Source organism: Pseudophryne corroboree, chromosome 1 (genome assembly GCF_028390025.1).
Source record: "Pseudophryne corroboree isolate aPseCor3 chromosome 1, aPseCor3.hap2, whole genome shotgun sequence".
NCBI lineage: Eukaryota > Metazoa > Chordata > Amphibia > Anura > Myobatrachidae > Pseudophryne > Pseudophryne corroboree.
In genome coordinates, this window is record NC_086444.1 from 721,355,508 (window position 1) to 721,373,153 (window position 17,646).

Consider the following 17,646-nt stretch of genomic DNA (forward strand, 5'->3'; position numbering starts at 1 on the left):
TCAGCCGTTCCTTGCCACTCCGTGTCGTAAATGGCATATTGGCAAGTTTACGCTTCTCCTCAGACGCTTTTAATTTTGATTTTTGGGTCATTTTACTGAACTTTTGTTTTTTGGATTTTACATGCTCTCTACTATGACATTGGGCATCGGCCTTGGCAGACGACGTTGATGGCATTTCATCGTCTCGGCCATGACTAGTGGCAGCAGCTTCAGCACGAGGTGGAAGTGGATCTTGATCTTTCCCTATTTTAACCTCCACATTTTTGTTCTCCATATTTTAATGTGTGGAATTATATGCCAGTATCAATAGCAATGGCCTACTACTATATATACTGCGCACAACTAAAATGCACCACAGGTATAGAATGTAGATGGATAGTATACTTAATGACGACACAGAGGTAGGTACAGCAGTGGCCTTCCGTACCGTACTGCTATATATAATATACTGGTGGTCACTGTGTCAGCAAACTGCAAAACTAAATTGCACCACAGGTATAGAATGTATATGGATAGTATACTTAATGACGACACAGAGGTAGGTACAGCAGTGGTCTTCCGTACCGTACTGCTATATATATTATACTGGTGGTCACTGTGTCAGCAAACTGCAAAACTAAAATTCACCACAGGTATAGAATGTAGATGGATAGTATACTTAATGACGACACAGAGGTAGGTACAGCAGTGGCCTTCCGTACCGTACTGCTATATATAGTATACTGGTGGTCACTGTGTCAGCAAACTGCAAAACTAAAATGCACCACAGGTATAGAATGTAGATGGATAGTATACTTAATGACAACACAGAGGTAGGTACAGCAGTGGCCTTCCGTACCGTACTGCTATATATAGTATACTGGTGGTCACTGTGTCAGCAAAACTCTGCACTGTACTCCTCCTATATAATATTATACTGGTGGTCCCGACTCCCCAGTCCCCACAATAAAGCAGCACACTGAGCACAGATATGGAGTGTTTTTCAGGCAGACGACGTATAATGGTGGTCACTATCAGCAAAACTCTGCACTGTACTCCTCCTATATAATATTAATTATACTGGTGGTCCCCAGTCCCCACATTAAAATAAAGCAGCACACTGAGCACAGATATGGAGTTTTTCAGGCAGACAACGTATACTGGTGGTCACTGTCAGCAAAACTCTGCACTGTACTCCTGCTATATAATACAGCTGCTCCCCAGTCCCCACAATTAAGCAGTGTGAGCACAGATATATATGCAGCACACTGAGCACAGATATGGAGCGTTTTTTTCAGGCAGAGAACGGATAACTGGTGGTCACTGATCAGCAAAACTCTGCACTGTACTCCTCCTATATTATACAGCTGCTCCCCAGTCCTGACCACAATGAATTAAGCAATAATGCACAATCAAATTCAACAATAACGGAGAGGACGCCAGCCACGTCCTCTCCCTAACATTTGCAATGCACGAGTGAAAATGGCGGCGATGCGCGGCTGCTTATATAGAATCCGAATCTCGCGAGAATCCTACAGCGGGATGATGACGTTCGGGCGCGCTCGGGTTACCCGATCCATACGGGAGAATCCGAGTATGGCTCGGACCCATGTAAAAAGGGTGAAGTTCGGGGGGGTTCGGTTTCCGAGAAACCGAACCCGCTCATCACTATTCCTGATACAAGGGTCTGTATGTTTAAAGGAAAGAAACCTGAGGTAACGTTTCCTCCCTCTCATGAACTGAACGCTCTTTTTGAAAAGGCTTGGGAAAATCCTGACAAGAAGGTACATGTTCCCAAAAGAATTCCAGTGGCATATCAGTTTCCCTCTGGGGACAGGGAAAAGTGGGAGTCAACCCCCACGGTGGACAAAGCTCTATCGCGTCTGTCCAAAAAGGTGGCACTTCTGTCTCCTGACACAGCAGCCCTAAAGGATCATGCGGATCGTAAGAAGGAAAATACACTAAAATCCATTTATGTCACTACGGGTTCGCTACTCAGACCTGCCGTTGCTTCGGCATGGGTGAGTAGCGCTATTGAAAAATGGGCAGATAACTTGTCAACTGAGATAGATACCCTGGACAGGGATAGCGTAATTTTGACTCTGGGTCATATCAGGGACGCTGCAGCATATTTAAAAGAAGCTGTGAGTGATATTGGCCTTTTGGGATCAAGGGCCAATGCCATGGCAGTCTCGGCTAGGAATGCTGATGCGGACTCTAAGAAGACTATGGAGTCTCTACCGGTTAACGGTAGGGTCTTGTTTGGTGACGGCTTCAATGACCTGGTATCTACGGCTACCGTGGGTAAGTCATCATTTTTACCTTATGTTCCTGCACAACAAAAGAAAACGCCCCACTATCAGATGCAGTCCTTTTGGCCCAATAAATACAAAAAAGGATGTGGGTCCTCCTTCCTTGCTGCGAGAGGAAGAGGAAAGGGAAAAAGGTCACAGGCTGTGGCAAGTCCCAAGAGCAGAAGTCCTCTCCGGCTTCTACCAAATCCACTGCATGACGCTGGGGCTCCTCTGCGGGAGTCCGCACTGGTGTGGGCACGTCTCAAACTCTTCAGTCAGGTCTGGGTGCGCTCGGACCTGGATCCTTGGATAGTAGAAATAGTAACCCAAAGGTACAAATTAGAGTTTCAAGACGTGCCCCCTCACCGATTTTTCAAATCGGCCTTGCCAGCTTTTCTTCTAGAAAGGGAGGTAGTATGCGCTGCAATACTAAAGCTGTGTCAAAATCAAGTCATTGTCACAGTACCCCCGTCACAACATGGGGAGGGTTTTTATTCGAGTCTGTTCGTGGTCCCGAAGCCGGATGGCTCGGTCAGACCGATTTTGAACTTAAAATCCCTCAATTTCTTATTAAAGAAATTCAAATTCAAGATGGAATCTCTCAGAGCAGTGATCTCCAGTCTGGAGGAGGGGGATTTTATGGTGTTGGTCGACATAAAGGATGCCTACTTACACGTTCCCATATATCCTCCACATCAGGCATACCTGAGGTTTGCTCTTCAGGATTGTCATTACCAATTTCAGACGTTGCCGTTTGGTCTGTCCACGGCTCTGAGGATTTTCACCAAGGTTATGGCGAAAATGATGGTTCTCCTGCGCAAGCAGGGAATCACAACTATCCCGTACTTGGACGATCTCCTCATAAAAGCGAGATCCAAGGAGCAATTCCTGAAAAACGTTGCGCTCCCACTGACGATTCTGCAACAACATGGTTGGCTCCTAAACTTGCCAAAATCACAGTTGGTTCCGACGACACGGCTGTCGTTCCTGGGTATGATTCTGTCTGCACTAGTGATGAGCGGATTCGGTTTTACTCGGTTTTACTCGGTTCTCAAAACCGAATCTTATTGGCTATCCAAAACACGTGACATCAGTGAGCCAATAAGATTCGGTTTTGAGAACCGAGTAAAACCGAGTAAAACCGAATCCGCTCATCACTAGTCTGCACATAAACATTCTGGAATTAAGGGCCATTTACAACGGCCTTCTGCAAGCGGAACATCTTCTTCGCGGTCTGCCCGTCTTGATTCAGTCAGACAACATAACAGCAGTGGCGTACATAAACCGCCAGGGCGGAACAAAGAGCAGAGCGGCGATGGCGGAGGCCACAAAAGTTCTTCGCTGGGCGGAGAGACATGCAAGCGCTCTGTCAGCAGTCTTCATTCCAGGAGTGGACAACTGGGAAGCAGACTTCCTCAGCAGACACGATCTCCATCCAGGAGAGTGGGGTCTTCATCAAGAGGTCTTTGCAGAAGTGACAAGTCGTTGGGGAACTCCTCAAATAGACATGATGACGTCCCGCCTCAACAAGAAACTTCAGAGATATTGTTCCAGGTCGAGGGACCCTCATGCAATAGCGGTGGACGCCCTAGTGACACCGTGGGTGTTTCCGTCGGTCTATGTGTTCCCTCCACTTCCACTCATTCCAAAGGTGATAAAGATTATAAGAAGAACAAGGGTTCAGGCGATACTCATTGTTCCGGATTGGCCCAAAAGGGCCTGGTATCCAGATCTTCAGGAGTTGCTCATAGAAGATCCCTGGCCTCTTCCTCTACGGGAGGACCTGTTACAACAAGGACCGTGCGTGTATCAAGACTTACCGCGCCTGCGTTTGACGGCATGGCGGTTGAATGACAAATCCTAGCCCGAAAGGGTATTCCCAGTGTGAATGCCAAATTGATTTCTCACAAATATTTAAAATGCCCGCTCTAATATATATTGTAAACGCCTGCACCTCTTATTACCATATCCCATGAATGTGCGCTATACATCGCAAAACACTGCATCCCATAAGAGAAAACAATACACCCACACATTATCTGAGTTCCAAAGCTCATTGATGTATATATTTGTTATTAAAAGGATATGGATTTAATATATATTACAAAGTACAGTATACCTATAGTTACATGATTACAACTCACACAGTAAGCAGTTAATACATAAAGTTACATACAGTTACATGCCATTACATACAGTTTCAGTTACAGGCCAGCGATACAATTACCATTCCCTCCAATGCATCTTATGTCTCTCTCTCTCTGTAAATAAATACAGGAACTGAACTGGCAGCAAGTCCATCGTCCTCTCAGACCTTACAGCAACTCTGAGACCAAAAAACAGGAACTGCCTTCCTGTGTGATCAGCAATGTGTTATCTAGTTTGGGGGAGGGGACTCTCTCTCATTCATGATGAGTCACTAGTCTCTTTGTATATGCTGAACAGGTTCAGCCTTGGGGATGTCCAAAGGGGCTGGCCTGAGCTTCCTGTCCACTGTCCTAATAAGAGTGATGTTTAGCTTTCATACATGAAATCGTAACTATTTGTTGCAATGTCCTATAACTTAATAACAAGTATTAAATTAATCTACACATTAATCTGGTTGCTTCAATAGTAAACATGACAGGTCTATCTGGTTTTGTTCAAATAATACACATACATGACATTACTTCATTATATATAATTTTAAATCATCATGATGTCTGGCGCTTGATATTATTATAATTATGTACTGTGTGAAATAAGTGTTGAATCCATCTCTGTGGCATGTCCGTGTAAATGCGTGTGTTACCATATATTGCTGTGCTCGCTGCGTGTATTTGCAAGTATAGCGACTTATAAGTGTGTAGTTTGTATGTTCTCTTTATGTAATATTTTTTTTGACTTCGACAACAGTGAAGTCATTCCCACACTTCTTCAGGCTAGAAAAGAAGTAACGGCAAAGCATTACCACTGCATTTGGAGGAAATATGTATCTTGGTGTGAATCCAAGATTTTCAGCTGGGGCGTTTGCTCCATCTTTTGCAAGCAGGTGTGGATGCGGGCCTAAAGTTAGGCTCCATTAAAGTACAAATTTCGGCCTTATCAATCTTCTTTCAGAAAGAATTGGCCTCCCTTTCAGAAGTTCAGACCTTTGTGAAAGGCGTGCTGCACATCCAACCTCCATTTGTGCCCCCTGTGGCACCGTGGGATCTTAATGTGGTATTACAGCTCCTGCAATCTCATTGGTTTGAACCTTTGCGTAAGGTGGAGTTAAAATTCCTTACTTGGAAAGTAGTCATGTTGTTGGCCTTGGCATCCGCAAGGCAGGTATCTGAGTTGGTGGCTTTGTCTCACAAAAGCCCCTATTTAATCTTCCATGCTGATAGAGCGGAGTTGAGAACTCGTCAGCAATTTCTGCCAAAAGTGGTTTCATCATTTCACGTAAATCAGCCTATTGTGGTGCCAGTGGCTACTGACGCCTTGGCGGAATCGAAGTCTCTCGATGTGGTTAGAGCTTTGAAAATCTATGTCGCCAGAACGGCGCAGATTAGGAAAAAGAGGCTCTGTTTATCCTATGGGCTCCCAACAAGATTGGGGCTCCTGCTTCCAAGCAGACTATTGCGCGCTGGATCTGTAATACGATTCAGCAAGCTCATTCTATGGCAGGATTGCCGTTACTGAAATCGGTGAAAGCCCCTTCTACCAGAAAGGTGGGCTCTTCCTGGGCGGCTGCCAGGGGGGTCTTGGAATTACAGCTTTGCCGAGCTGCTACTTGGTCGGGTTCAAACACCTTTGCAAAGTTTTACAAGTTTGATACCCTGGCTGAGGAAGACCTCTTGTTTGGTCAATCGGTGCTGCAGAGTCATCTGCACTCTCCCGCCCGTTCTAGAGCTTTGGTATAAACCCCATGGTTCTTGAAGCATCCTCTAGGATGTATGAGAAAATAGGATTTTAATACCTACCGGTAAATCCTTTTCTCTTAGTCCGTAGAGGATGCTGGGCGCCCGTCCCAGTGCGGGCTGTATCTGCAATTTGGTTATGGTTACACTCGTGTTGAGTTAAGTTCAGTCAGTCTGTGGCTGATGTTGGTCATGCCGTTGTATGCATTGTTGTTGAATGCCATGTTGTACGGCGTGTTTGAGGTGTGAGCTGGTATGTATCTCACCTTAGTTTAAAAACTAAATAAATCCTTTTCCTCGAAATGTACGTCTCTCTGGGCACAGTTCCTATAACTGGAGTCTGGAGGAGGGGCATAGAGGGAGGAGCCAGTTCACACCCCTTTTAAAGTCTTAAAGTGCCCATGTCTCCTGCGGATCCCGTTTATACCCCATGGTTCTTGAAGCATCCCCAGCATCCTCTACGGACTAAGAGAAAAGGATTTACCGGTAGGTATTAAAATCCTATTTTTTGGGTCATTCTTTAGCACTGGTGTACCACCAGCATGACATGTTGGGGTGCAGGGATGCATTTACTGGCTTTTTGGCTTGTTTGGGAGAGGTTTTGCATGTTTGGTTTGTGCCATGCAGTTTACATGTGCTCCCCTTTTATTTGCAAAACATGTTTTTTGGGTCAGTCTTTAGCACTAGTGTACCGCCAGCATGAAATGTTGGGGTGCACGGATGCATTTACTGGGTTTTTGGCTTGTTTGGGTGAGGTTTTGCAAAAAAAATTTTTATATATGTGTGTTTGGTCCTGCTTGAGCACTGGGGTCCCAGCAGCATGTCATGTTGGGGTGTCTCTAATAGCTTTTTGGTATTTTTTTTCATGTTTTTTTTTAAGTTTGGTCATGCTTCAGCACTGCTGCACCCCCAACATGTCATGCTGCTGGCACATTTACTTGCTTTTTGCCAGTTTGGGCGTGGTTTTCTATGTGCGAATGTGTGTTTGGTCCTGTTTGGGCACTGTGGTCCCAGCAGCATGACATGTGTGGTTGCATGTAATTATGTAATGTGGGGTAAATTAGTAAAAAAACTTTTTTTATTTTTACACCAGAGATGTCCAGGGACAAGCGCCCCCGATCCCCCCCTTCTCCCCACCCCTCAGAAGAATTTTCCCTGGCCAGCAACGAGGAGTGGGAGCGACCCAGGAAGAGGAGATGGCCGAACAGGCATCCAGCGATCAGCCACGGTCATCAAGGGACCAAACGGAAAAGAGAAAGAAAAAGAAAAGGCCTAGAAAGGTAATTACTGACAACACCTGCAGACACAATAGCATCCAACTTGACACACCCATGGGCTAGTTTGCGCACTGCCAGGCACACCTACAGGTATCTTTGCGCACTGTCAGAGATACTGACACTCCCAGAGACATACAGATCATTGTGTTAGTATTAATTGCATGTTTTTTATCCCTAAAGGCAAGAAGCCAGCCAGAGGATAGGTCGGAGGAGGAAGCCTCTTGTGAAGACACAGGATGGAAGAATCCGCGTGGACCCCAGTGGCAAACGCAGAATTTCTAGAGGAGGGTTTCCAAATGCAATCCATAATCTCCCACTCTGCAGAGCAAGTTCAGGAGTCTGGGGGAGTGGTAGAAGAACCTATTAACGACCCTGAACATTGGTACTTTTTATACAATGGATACTGTATGGCATACAGTATTAATTTTTAACACTATAGGTGGTCTATAGTATAGGCTGTATGTATCAAACACATTTAAACAATATAAATAAGATAAGTGTTCAGGAAAAGGTTAAACATACCATAATAAATAAATACACAAACATAATAGAACTAGTAGTAGACAGAAGTGCACTTTGTAAGCACACATTCTCCCACCTCATGGAAAGACTGCGTAGGGAACATACTGTGACCATAGCAGCATAAACGCACCGTCGGGGCTTCCGCAGCGCCGCTTGGTGCATCACCTTGGCTTGGAAGGGGTTAATGTTTTGTGGTGGGAGGAACGTGGAGAGGGTCCGAGGGGCTGATTGGCTGGATCATGTATAGGGGCTGGCCTGTCATACATATAGGCTGCTGACATGGTACTTCCTCCCTCTTTTCAGCTCTTCTCATGACCCGCCCTCCCGCCCTGGGGACTTGGTTTTGTTTTTTATTTATTTGTTGTTCTACAGTCGGGTTCATTGTGTCGGCTGTTGGTGGCCGGTTTCTGAACGGTTACTTAATTTTAATTATGAGTTCAAGGTTAGTAAGTTTGGGTGTACTTTTAGGTAAATTTTATAGTTTTATAATTAGTTTACGGGCATCGCTTTACCAAGTGGGTCCATATAACTGGTATAAACATATGTGGATGGCGGGGCCGGTGTCCCAATTTTTACCATGTAGGGGCGGAGCGTACCTCCGTCCCTGCAACTGTTGGTGGGGCAGGGGTAGTGGCAGAAGGCCGACCCCTGTCCTTGGATTTTCGATGTCTGGGATGGAGGCAGGAGGCCGATCCCGGAACATCTGGGGCAGAAGGCTCCCTCACACATATGTTTTTTATTGCTTGTTTTTCTGTATTATAACATTGATCACCCATGTTACGTTTATCATGCTTAACCGTTCTTCTCCCCGCCACCTTAGTTAGAGAGGGAAGTCTGCATTTTAGTTTTAGTATTTAATAGGCCTTCCTCTCAATCAGAAAATAAAAGCTGACCCCTTTCACGCCAATTACAGTTGTTGTGTCTTTATTTTATAAGATAAGTGTGCTTGAGTGGCGCGTGGATGCATCTGAAGTGTGAGGTTTAAGACTGCGTAGGGAACATACTGTGACCATAGCAGCATAAACGCACCGTCGGGGCTTCCGCAGCGCCGCTCGGTGCATCACCTTGGCTTGGGAGGGGTTAATGTTTTGTGGTGGGAGGAACGTGGAGAGGGTCCGAGGGGCTGATTGGCTGGATCATGTATAGGGGCTGGCCTGTCATACATATAGGCTGCTGACATGGTACTTCCTCCCTCTTTTCAGCTCTTCTCGTGACCCGCCCTCCCGCCCTGGGGACTTGGTTTTGTTTTTTATTTATTTGTTGTTCTACAGTCGGGTTCATTGTGTCGGCTTTTGGTGGCCGGTTTCTGAACGGTTACTTAATTTTAATTATGAGTTCAAGGTTAGTAAGTTTGGGTGTACTTTTAGGTAAATTTTATAGTTTTATAATTAGTTTACGGGCATCGCTTTACCAAGTGGGTCCATATAACTGGTATAAACATATGTGGATGGCAGGGCCGGTGGCCCAATTTTTACCATGTAGGGGCGGAGCGTACCTCCGTCCCTGCAACTGTTGGTGGGGCAGGGGTAGTGGCAGAAGGCCGACCCCTGTCCTTGGATTTTTGATTTTCGATGTCTGGGATGGAGGCAGGAGGCCGATCCCGGAACATCTGGGGCAGAAGGCTCCCTCACACATATGTTTTTTATTGCTTGTTTTTCTGTATTATAACATTGATCACCCATGTTACGTTTATCATGCTTAACCGTTCTTCTCCCCGCCACCTTAGTTAGAGAGGGAAGTCTGCATTTTAGTTTTAGTATTTAATAGGCCTTCCTCTCAATCAGAAAATAAAAGCTGACCCCTTTCACGCCAATTACAGTTGTTGTGTCTTTATTTTATAAGATAAGTGTGCTTGAGTGGCGCGTGGATGCATCTGACGTGTGAGGTTTGAGGACTGCGTAGGGAACATACTGTGACCATAGCAGCATAAACGCACCGTCGGGGCTTCCGCAGCGCCGCTCGGTGCATCACCTTGGCTTGGAAGGGGTTAATGTTTTGTGGTGGGAGGAACGTGGAGAGGGTACAAGGGGCTGATTGGCTGGATCATGTATAGGGGCTGGCCTGTCATACATATAGGCTGCTGACATGGTACTTCCTCCCTCTTTTCAGCTCTTCTCGTGACCCGCCCTCCCGCCCTGGGGACTTGGTTTTGTTTTTTATTTATTTGTTGTTCTACAGTCGGGTTCATTGTGTCGGCTTTTGGTGGCCGGTTTCTGAACGGTTACTTAATTTTAATTATGAGTTCAAGGTTAGTAAGTTTGGGTGTACTTTTAGGTAAATTTTATAGTTTTATAATTAGTTTACGGGCATCGCTTTACCAAGTGGGTCCATATAACTGGTATAAACATATGTGGATGGCGGGGCCGGTGTCCCAATTTTTACCATGTAGGGGCGGAGCGTACCTCCGTCCCTGCAACTGTTGGTGGGGCAGGGGTAGTGGCAGAAGGCCGACCCCTGTCCTTGGATTTTTGATTTTCGATGTCTGGGATGGAGGCAGGAGGCCGATCCCGGAACATCTGGGGCAGAAGGCTCCCTCACACATATGTTTTTTATTGCTTGTTTTTCTGTATTATAACATTGATCACCCATGTTACGTTTATCATGCTTAACCGTTCTTCTCCCCGCCACCTTAGTTAGAGAGGGAAGTCTGCATTTTAGTTTTAGTATTTAATAGGCCTTCCTCTCAGTCAGAAAATAAAAGCTGACCCCTTTCACGCCAATTACAGTTGTTGTGTCTTTATTTTATAAGATAAGTGTGCTTGAGTGGTGCGTGGATGCATCTGACGTGTGAGGTTTAAGGCTTCTGTCTCTTCTTCCTGGCGGCTACCTTCATATTTTAATCATTGCTATTGTTGTTATAATTTGAACCACTTGCCAAGAGGAGGGGGGTTTCCAGACAACTAGAACCCCCCCCCCCCTGCTTATGGACCCAGATACACCGAGGCGGAAAACTGTGCCCTAGTGGATGTCGTCGACAGGTCCTACGATGTTCTGTATGCACCAAGGGCACAGCAGCTAAGACAAAGCGAAACATCTGGGATGCCATCGCGAGACAAGTCACTGCAGTATCTGGAAACCGCCGGAGCACCAGAAACTGCATGAAGTGGTACAGTGATTGCCGTAGACAGACCAAGAAAAAGATGGGGATTCAGCGCCGACATGAGACAGCTACGGGAGGTGGTCCGGCTCTCAATTTGAAGTGGCTTCCCTGGGAGGAAGTTATAAAAAGGCGCATGACCCTGTCATGGTCCAAGGAGTTCGCGGAGGTGTGGACTCCAGCCATCCTGCTGGCTTTCCCGAGGAGGAAGAAGAACCGCCCAGAAGACGGAAGACGGCTGGAGACAAGCAGTCCAAAAGGAGGAGTGATGGTAAGAATACATTCAGATGAGCTGTACTAAACAATTTTTTTCTCATACGTCCTAAAGGATGCTGGGGTCACTTCAAGAACCATGGGGGACTTTCAAATGGTGTGACCTGGCTCCTCCCTCTATGCCCCTCCTCCAGACTCCAGTTTTAGAATTGTACCCAGGCAGACTGGATGCACACTGAGGAGCTCTACTGAGTTTCTCGGAAAAAGACTTTTGTTAGGTTTTTTATTTTCAGGAAAACTGCTGGCAACAGTCTCCCTGCTTCGTGGGACTTATGGGAGAGAAGTCAGACCTACTTCTAGTGAGTTTAAAGGCTCTGCTTCTTGGCTACAGGACACCATTAACTGCTGAGGGTTTGGAACACTAGGTACACCTAGGGGTTCATTCCCAGAGCCCGCCGTCACCGCCCTTGCAGAGCCAGAAGTCAGAAGACAGGTGAGCAGAAGAAGCAAAGAAGACTTCAGTGACGGTTTCTGAGGTACCGCACAGCGATCGCACGCTGCGCGCCATGCTCCCACACACAGAGGCACTACAGGGTGCAGGGCGCGGGGGCAGCATATATACCTCATATATGAGACTGGCTATAGGGGACATAGGTGCTGGGGCACTGTCCTAACCCCCGCCAGGATAAAAAAATTTAACTAAAATAGCGGGACTGCAGCGCGCCATTGCGGGGGCGGGGCTTAGCCCTCACAGCTCACACAGCCAGCGCCATTTTCTATTGCAGTACACTGGTCCTTCCTCACACTGCTGAATGTATCAGGGTGCAAAACGGGGGGGGGGGGGAAGGGGGCACAGTCAAATGGTGCAATATATGTGTAATATAAAAACGCTGGCAAACTCTGTGTCTCTCTGACATGTTACACGTGTGTCGGCATGTCTGAAGCAGAGTGCTTCCCACAAACGGCTGTGGGAGTGACCCTGTCGGCACGACCGACTCCTGATGGTACTTGGTACATGTGTGTCAACATGTAGGTGGATGGATGGTTTTTCCCCAAGTGAAAACTATATTAGGGACACAGACGCGGGTGGGTGGCCCTGTCGGCACCACCGTTATATGACTGGGTAAAGAAATTGCATATTACTGTGATGCATATCAGAAAGGGCTATGTATATACATATATATATAGTAAGGTTGAATAAATCGGTGTAAGAGACACAGGAATATCTATGGATGTCTTGTTCATACCTATGTTTCCCTCAGACCCCTCGGGGTTGCAAACAGGTTATTTTGCCCAGTTACTACTCCCTTATACCGACACAGATGCTAATTACTGTGTCGACCATAATGCTTCCTGATGTGATCCCCCCAAAAAAGAGCATTTAGTACATGATTAGCACATAATAAGGACGTATTAACGTCACTGTGGACCCTGCTGTTCCGAATAAAGGGGTCTGTGTGCGTATATGTATTTGTGTGTATGTGTTTATATATATATTTTTATAATACGGCTGAAGTAACATTCTTCATTCTCATGTGCTAAACGCTCTGTTCGAGAAGGTCTGGGTCAGCCCTGACAAGATGATTTCAAATCCTCAAGAGGATTCCGTTTGTTTATTCTTTTCCCGCGACGGATAGAATAAAGTGGGTGTCGCCCCCTGTTCTACATGGGGACCTGTCACAAAGCCAGCGGATCATATGTAGGAAGCTTTCGTTAGATTCTAGTTATGGGTCCACACGTACGTCAGTTAGACCTGGCCATTACATGCGCATGGGGAGTAGTAGTATTCAAAAATGGTCAGTTGCCTGCTCATCCGTTATAGATACCCTGGGGAGAGATGGGATACTCCTTACGTTGGGTCGTATCAAGGACGCTGCAGCATGCTTTCGTGTGACTGCAAGGGATATGGGACTCTTGGGTTCGCAGGCCGATTCCATGGCGGTTTCGGCTAGGAGGGCGTTGTGGATTCACCAATGAAATGCTGAGGTTGACTCCGAGAAGATATGGAGTCTCTTCCCGATGAAGGTGAAGCCCGGTTCGGTGACGACCTAGTTAATTTGATTTCGGCGGTAAGTCTACCTTCCGGGCCTAGGTTCCCTCGAAACGGATGATGACGCATAATTGTCAGATGCAGTCATGTCAGCCCGATAGATATGGATTCCCCCTTCTTTCTTTGCAGGTAGAGGAAGGAGAAATGGGAAGAGGTCAGCAACCTCTTCAAGGTCACAGGAGCAGAAATCATCCTCTGTTTCTGCCAGATCCACCGCTTGATGCTGGGACTCTCTTGCGGGAGCCCACACCGGTGAGGTCATGTCTAAAACTTTTCAGTCAGTCCTGGAATGGACTTGGACCCGTGGGTTTTTACGAATAGTGTCCCAAGGGTGCATACTGGAGTTTCCAGGCGTTTTTCCCTTACCAATTCTTCATTCTTACCGATTCTCCTCCGGAAGGGGAGAAAGTATGCGACGCAACACAAGATTTGTGTCAGGATCAGGTCATGGTCCTGGTGTCTCCTGTCACAATAGGGAGAAGGCTGTTATTCAAGCCTCTTCGTGCTCCCGAAGCCAGATGGCTAGGTCAGACCAATCCTAAATCTGACATCCCTTAATTTCTATTTAAAGAAATTCAAATCCAATTTAAAAAATAATAAAGGAGGTCTAATTACATTTTCCTCCGCTTTAGATTTACCTGAGGTTTGCTGTTCAGGATGGTCATTACCAATTTCACCAGGGTGATGGCAGTAGGGTTGGTTCTCCTTCTCTAGTACGGAATCACGTTTATCCCGTATGGGGACGTTCTCCTGATAACGGCGAGATCAAGAAACCAGTTGGTGCGAAACGTTGCACTCTCCCTGATGGTTCTTCAACAACAGGGTTGGCTCCTGAACTTGCCAGAATCACTGATGGCCCATCGACGCGATTGTCGGTTATGGGAATAATACTAGATACTACAGAGAGTTCTTCCAGTGGAAAAGGATCTGGAGATCCAGAGTCTAGACATACGAATTCCAAGACCAGCTGGAGTGTCAATCCATCAATACATTAGAAAAGATGGTTGCGGCCTACAAGGCCGTTCAGTTGGCAGGTTCCTTGCCAAGGTGGTCTAGTGGGTCCTGTTGGACAAGGGGTCCGGTTCCCACCTACACATGCGTGGGAAGATAATCCTGTTGTCAAAACCCAGGATTTCACTCCTGTGGGGGCTCCATACCTCGCACTTACTAGAGGGAGGTAGGTTCGGGATTAAGAACTGGGTCCTGATAACCATGGAGGTAAGTCTCCGAGGCTGGGGAGCTGTCACTCAAGGGAAAAGCTTCCAAGAAAAATGCTAAAGTTGGGAAGCCTGCCTTCACATGAATATGCTGGAATTGAGAGCCATGTAGGACGGCCTTCAGCAGGTGGTACATATTCTTCAAGATCATTCCGTGCAGATCCAGTTGGATAAGGTAACAGCAAGGCGGAACAAAAAGCAGAGCGGAAATGGCAGAGGTGACGAAGATCCTCCTCTGGGCAGAAAAATATGTAAGGGCTCTGTCGGCAATTTTCATATGGTGGACTACTGGGAAGCATGGTTCCTCAGCAGACACAATCTCCGTCCAGGAGAGTGGGACCTCCACCAAGAAGTCTTCGCAGAGGTGACAAGTCTTTGGGGAGTTCCTCCAGTAGACAGGATGACTTCTTGTCTCAACGAGAAACTTCAGAAAAGTTGTTCCAGGTCAAGAGACCCCTATGGTAACCCAGTGTCTATTCCGGTCAGTGTATTCCTTCCACTTCCACTGATCCCAAGAGTTCTCGGGATAATAAGAAGAACAAAGGTTCGGGCCAGATTGGCCAAGGAGGGCTTGGTGCTCAGATCTTCAGAAGTTGCTCATTGAAAGATCCTGGGCCTTTTTCCTCTTTGCGAGGACCTACTACGGTAGGTACCGGGCGTGTACCTAGACTTGCCGAGGCTACATTTGATGGCATGACTGTTGAGCGCCAAATCCTACCCTGAAAGGGTATTCCCAAGGAAGTCATCCCCACTCTTGTTCAGGCCAGGAAAGGATTGAAGTCTACACATTACCACCATTTTGGAGAAAATTTATGTCTTGGAGTAAATCCAAGACAGTTTCAACTGAAGTGTTTCAGTTAAGGCGTTTTCTCCGTTTGCTACAGGCTGGGGGAAATGCGGACTGCAGTTGGACTCCATTATGGTCCAGTTTTCAGCATTGGAGAGTTTCTTTATGAAACTATTAGCTTCCCTTCAGGAAGTTCAGTTTGCGTGAAAGACGTGTTGCACGCCCAATTTTCCTTTGGGCCTCCAGTGGCACCTTGGGATCATCATGGGGTGTTGCAGTTCCTTCAATCACATTGGTTTGAACCTTTACAGAAGGTGGAGTTGAAATTCCTCACTTGGAAAGTGATCATCCTGTTGGCCTTGGCATCTACAAGGCAGATGTCTGAGTTAGCGGTCTTGTCTCTCAAGAGCCCTTAGTTGATCTTTCTGGAAGATAGAGCTGAATTGAGGACACGTCAGCAATTTCTACCGAAGGTGGTTTCCTCTGTCCACACCGACCAACCTATGGTGGTGCCTGTGGCTACTGACGCATTCACTCTGTCAAAATATCTGGATGTGGTCAGAGCGTTGAAGTTTTGTGTCGCCAGAACGGCTCAGATTAGGAAAACAGAGGCTCTGTTTGTTCTTTATACTCCCAACAAGGTTGGGTGTCCTGCTTTCAAGCAGATTTATTGCATGCTGGATCCAGAACACCATTCAGCACGCTCATTCCACGGCTGGATTGCCGTTACCGGTACTGGTGAAAGCCCTTTCTACTAAATAGATGGGCTCGTCCTGGGCGGCTGCCCGGGGGGATCACGGCATCACAACTTTGCCGAGCAGCTACTTGGTCGGGTTCAAACACCTTTGCGAAGTTCTACAAGTTTGATACCCTGGCTAATGAGGACCTCATGTTTGGTCAATCGGTGCTGCAGAGTCATCCGCACTCTCCCGCCCGTTCTAGAGCTTTGGTATAAACCCCATGGTTCTTGAAGTGACCCCAGCATCCTCTAGGACGTATGAGAAAATAGCATTTTAATACCTACCGGTAAATCCTTTTCTGCTGCGGGGTACACTGGGCTCCACAAGGAATGGACAATGGGGTGTAGAGTAGGATCTTGATCCGAAGCACCAACAGGCTCAAAAGCTTTGACCTTCTTCCCAAGATGCATAGCGCAGCCTCCTATATCACCCCGCCTCCGTGCACAGGAGCTCAGTTTGTAGTTGGTGCTTGCAGTGCAAGCATGTAACAGGAAGAGCTGCTCACAGCAGCTCCAGAAAAAGCTTTTTCTGAGGAAAAATGAAGACTACAAAAGCTACAGCAGAGGCACAGATTGTGCTGGATGTCAGTAGACATTGCCTGCTGCAGCTCCATCTCTCCCCCAGCGGCGCTGTACACTCCCGAGCCCTGGTTGCCGGGTAACTACAGCAGGAGGCTCCGGTTTTCTTCTTATCAGGCACACACGACGGGGGCTCTCCGGGATCGCGTGGCCGCGCTTCGGGAGGTGGTAAGTGGGTCCCACTTGCGGGACCCGGTCTTTATCGCGGCGCGGTCAGTGGGAGGCGGGCCGCGCGCGCTGGCGGTGGACACTGTGGCAGTAAAGGCAATCCCACTAGATCACCAGGGCATGGGACAGGTCAGGTTTTCTCTATAAACCATTTTATTAGAGCCCGCAGTACCCGGTGGTTTTGCCAGCAGGGGGATAGAGCTTGGACCTGAAGCCCCTCCCCAGCCCCAGGGCGCCATTTTCTGCAAATGTTCCCGCCCTGGAGCTGCATATCTGTTTCTCCCTCACTCCCTGGCAGTGTCTGCGGCGCCATTATCCCTCAGCTCACTGTTCCTGGTAATGCTTGAGCAAATCCTCCTATGTAAAGCCGCCTGGTTGTCAGTGCTGTGACTTTACAAGACACTTAAGTATTCTACCTGCCTTTTTTAGTCAGTGTTAGTTAAGAAAGAGTGCATTTAGTCAGGGTTTCCTAGTACAATTACCCTGTGATATACATCCAGTTCTTACTGTGTACTGTTATATCTAATGTTATATAGCTGTGTAAGCTAGTCCAGTGCAGTATTATTGTTAGTAATAACCTCTGCATTGTACAGACTGTGACTATTTGTGTGTGCATTTGATAGCTGAGTGGTGTCCATCTCGTGTCTTTCACTCAACTTGCTATCCCTATATTCTATAACCTGAGGGGGCTTGGTGCGTCAGGTTTTATCTAATATAGGATTTTCACAAAGATATACTGTATTACGTATTTTTCTCTGTGATTTAGTCACCATATCTCTCCTTTATCTCTGCTGGTGCTGACTACACTGCGCAGGTGTTTGGGCTAGAGGTATTGTGCTGCTG

At 46.9% G+C, this 17,646-nt stretch overlaps 1 long non-coding RNA gene across 1 annotated transcript in view; it reads left to right on the plus strand.

Annotated features, from left to right (window-relative positions):
- Positions 1-8,851, plus strand: part of LOC134909183 (uncharacterized) — a 122,456-nt gene extending 113,605 nt beyond the window's left edge. The window contains exons 2-3 of the long non-coding RNA XR_010175863.1: positions 7,248-7,434; positions 7,612-8,851. This is a non-coding gene — a long non-coding RNA (uncharacterized LOC134909183). The remainder of the gene's footprint in view (positions 1-7,247; positions 7,435-7,611) is intronic.
- The last annotated feature ends 8,795 nt before the right edge of the window (positions 8,852-17,646 follow it).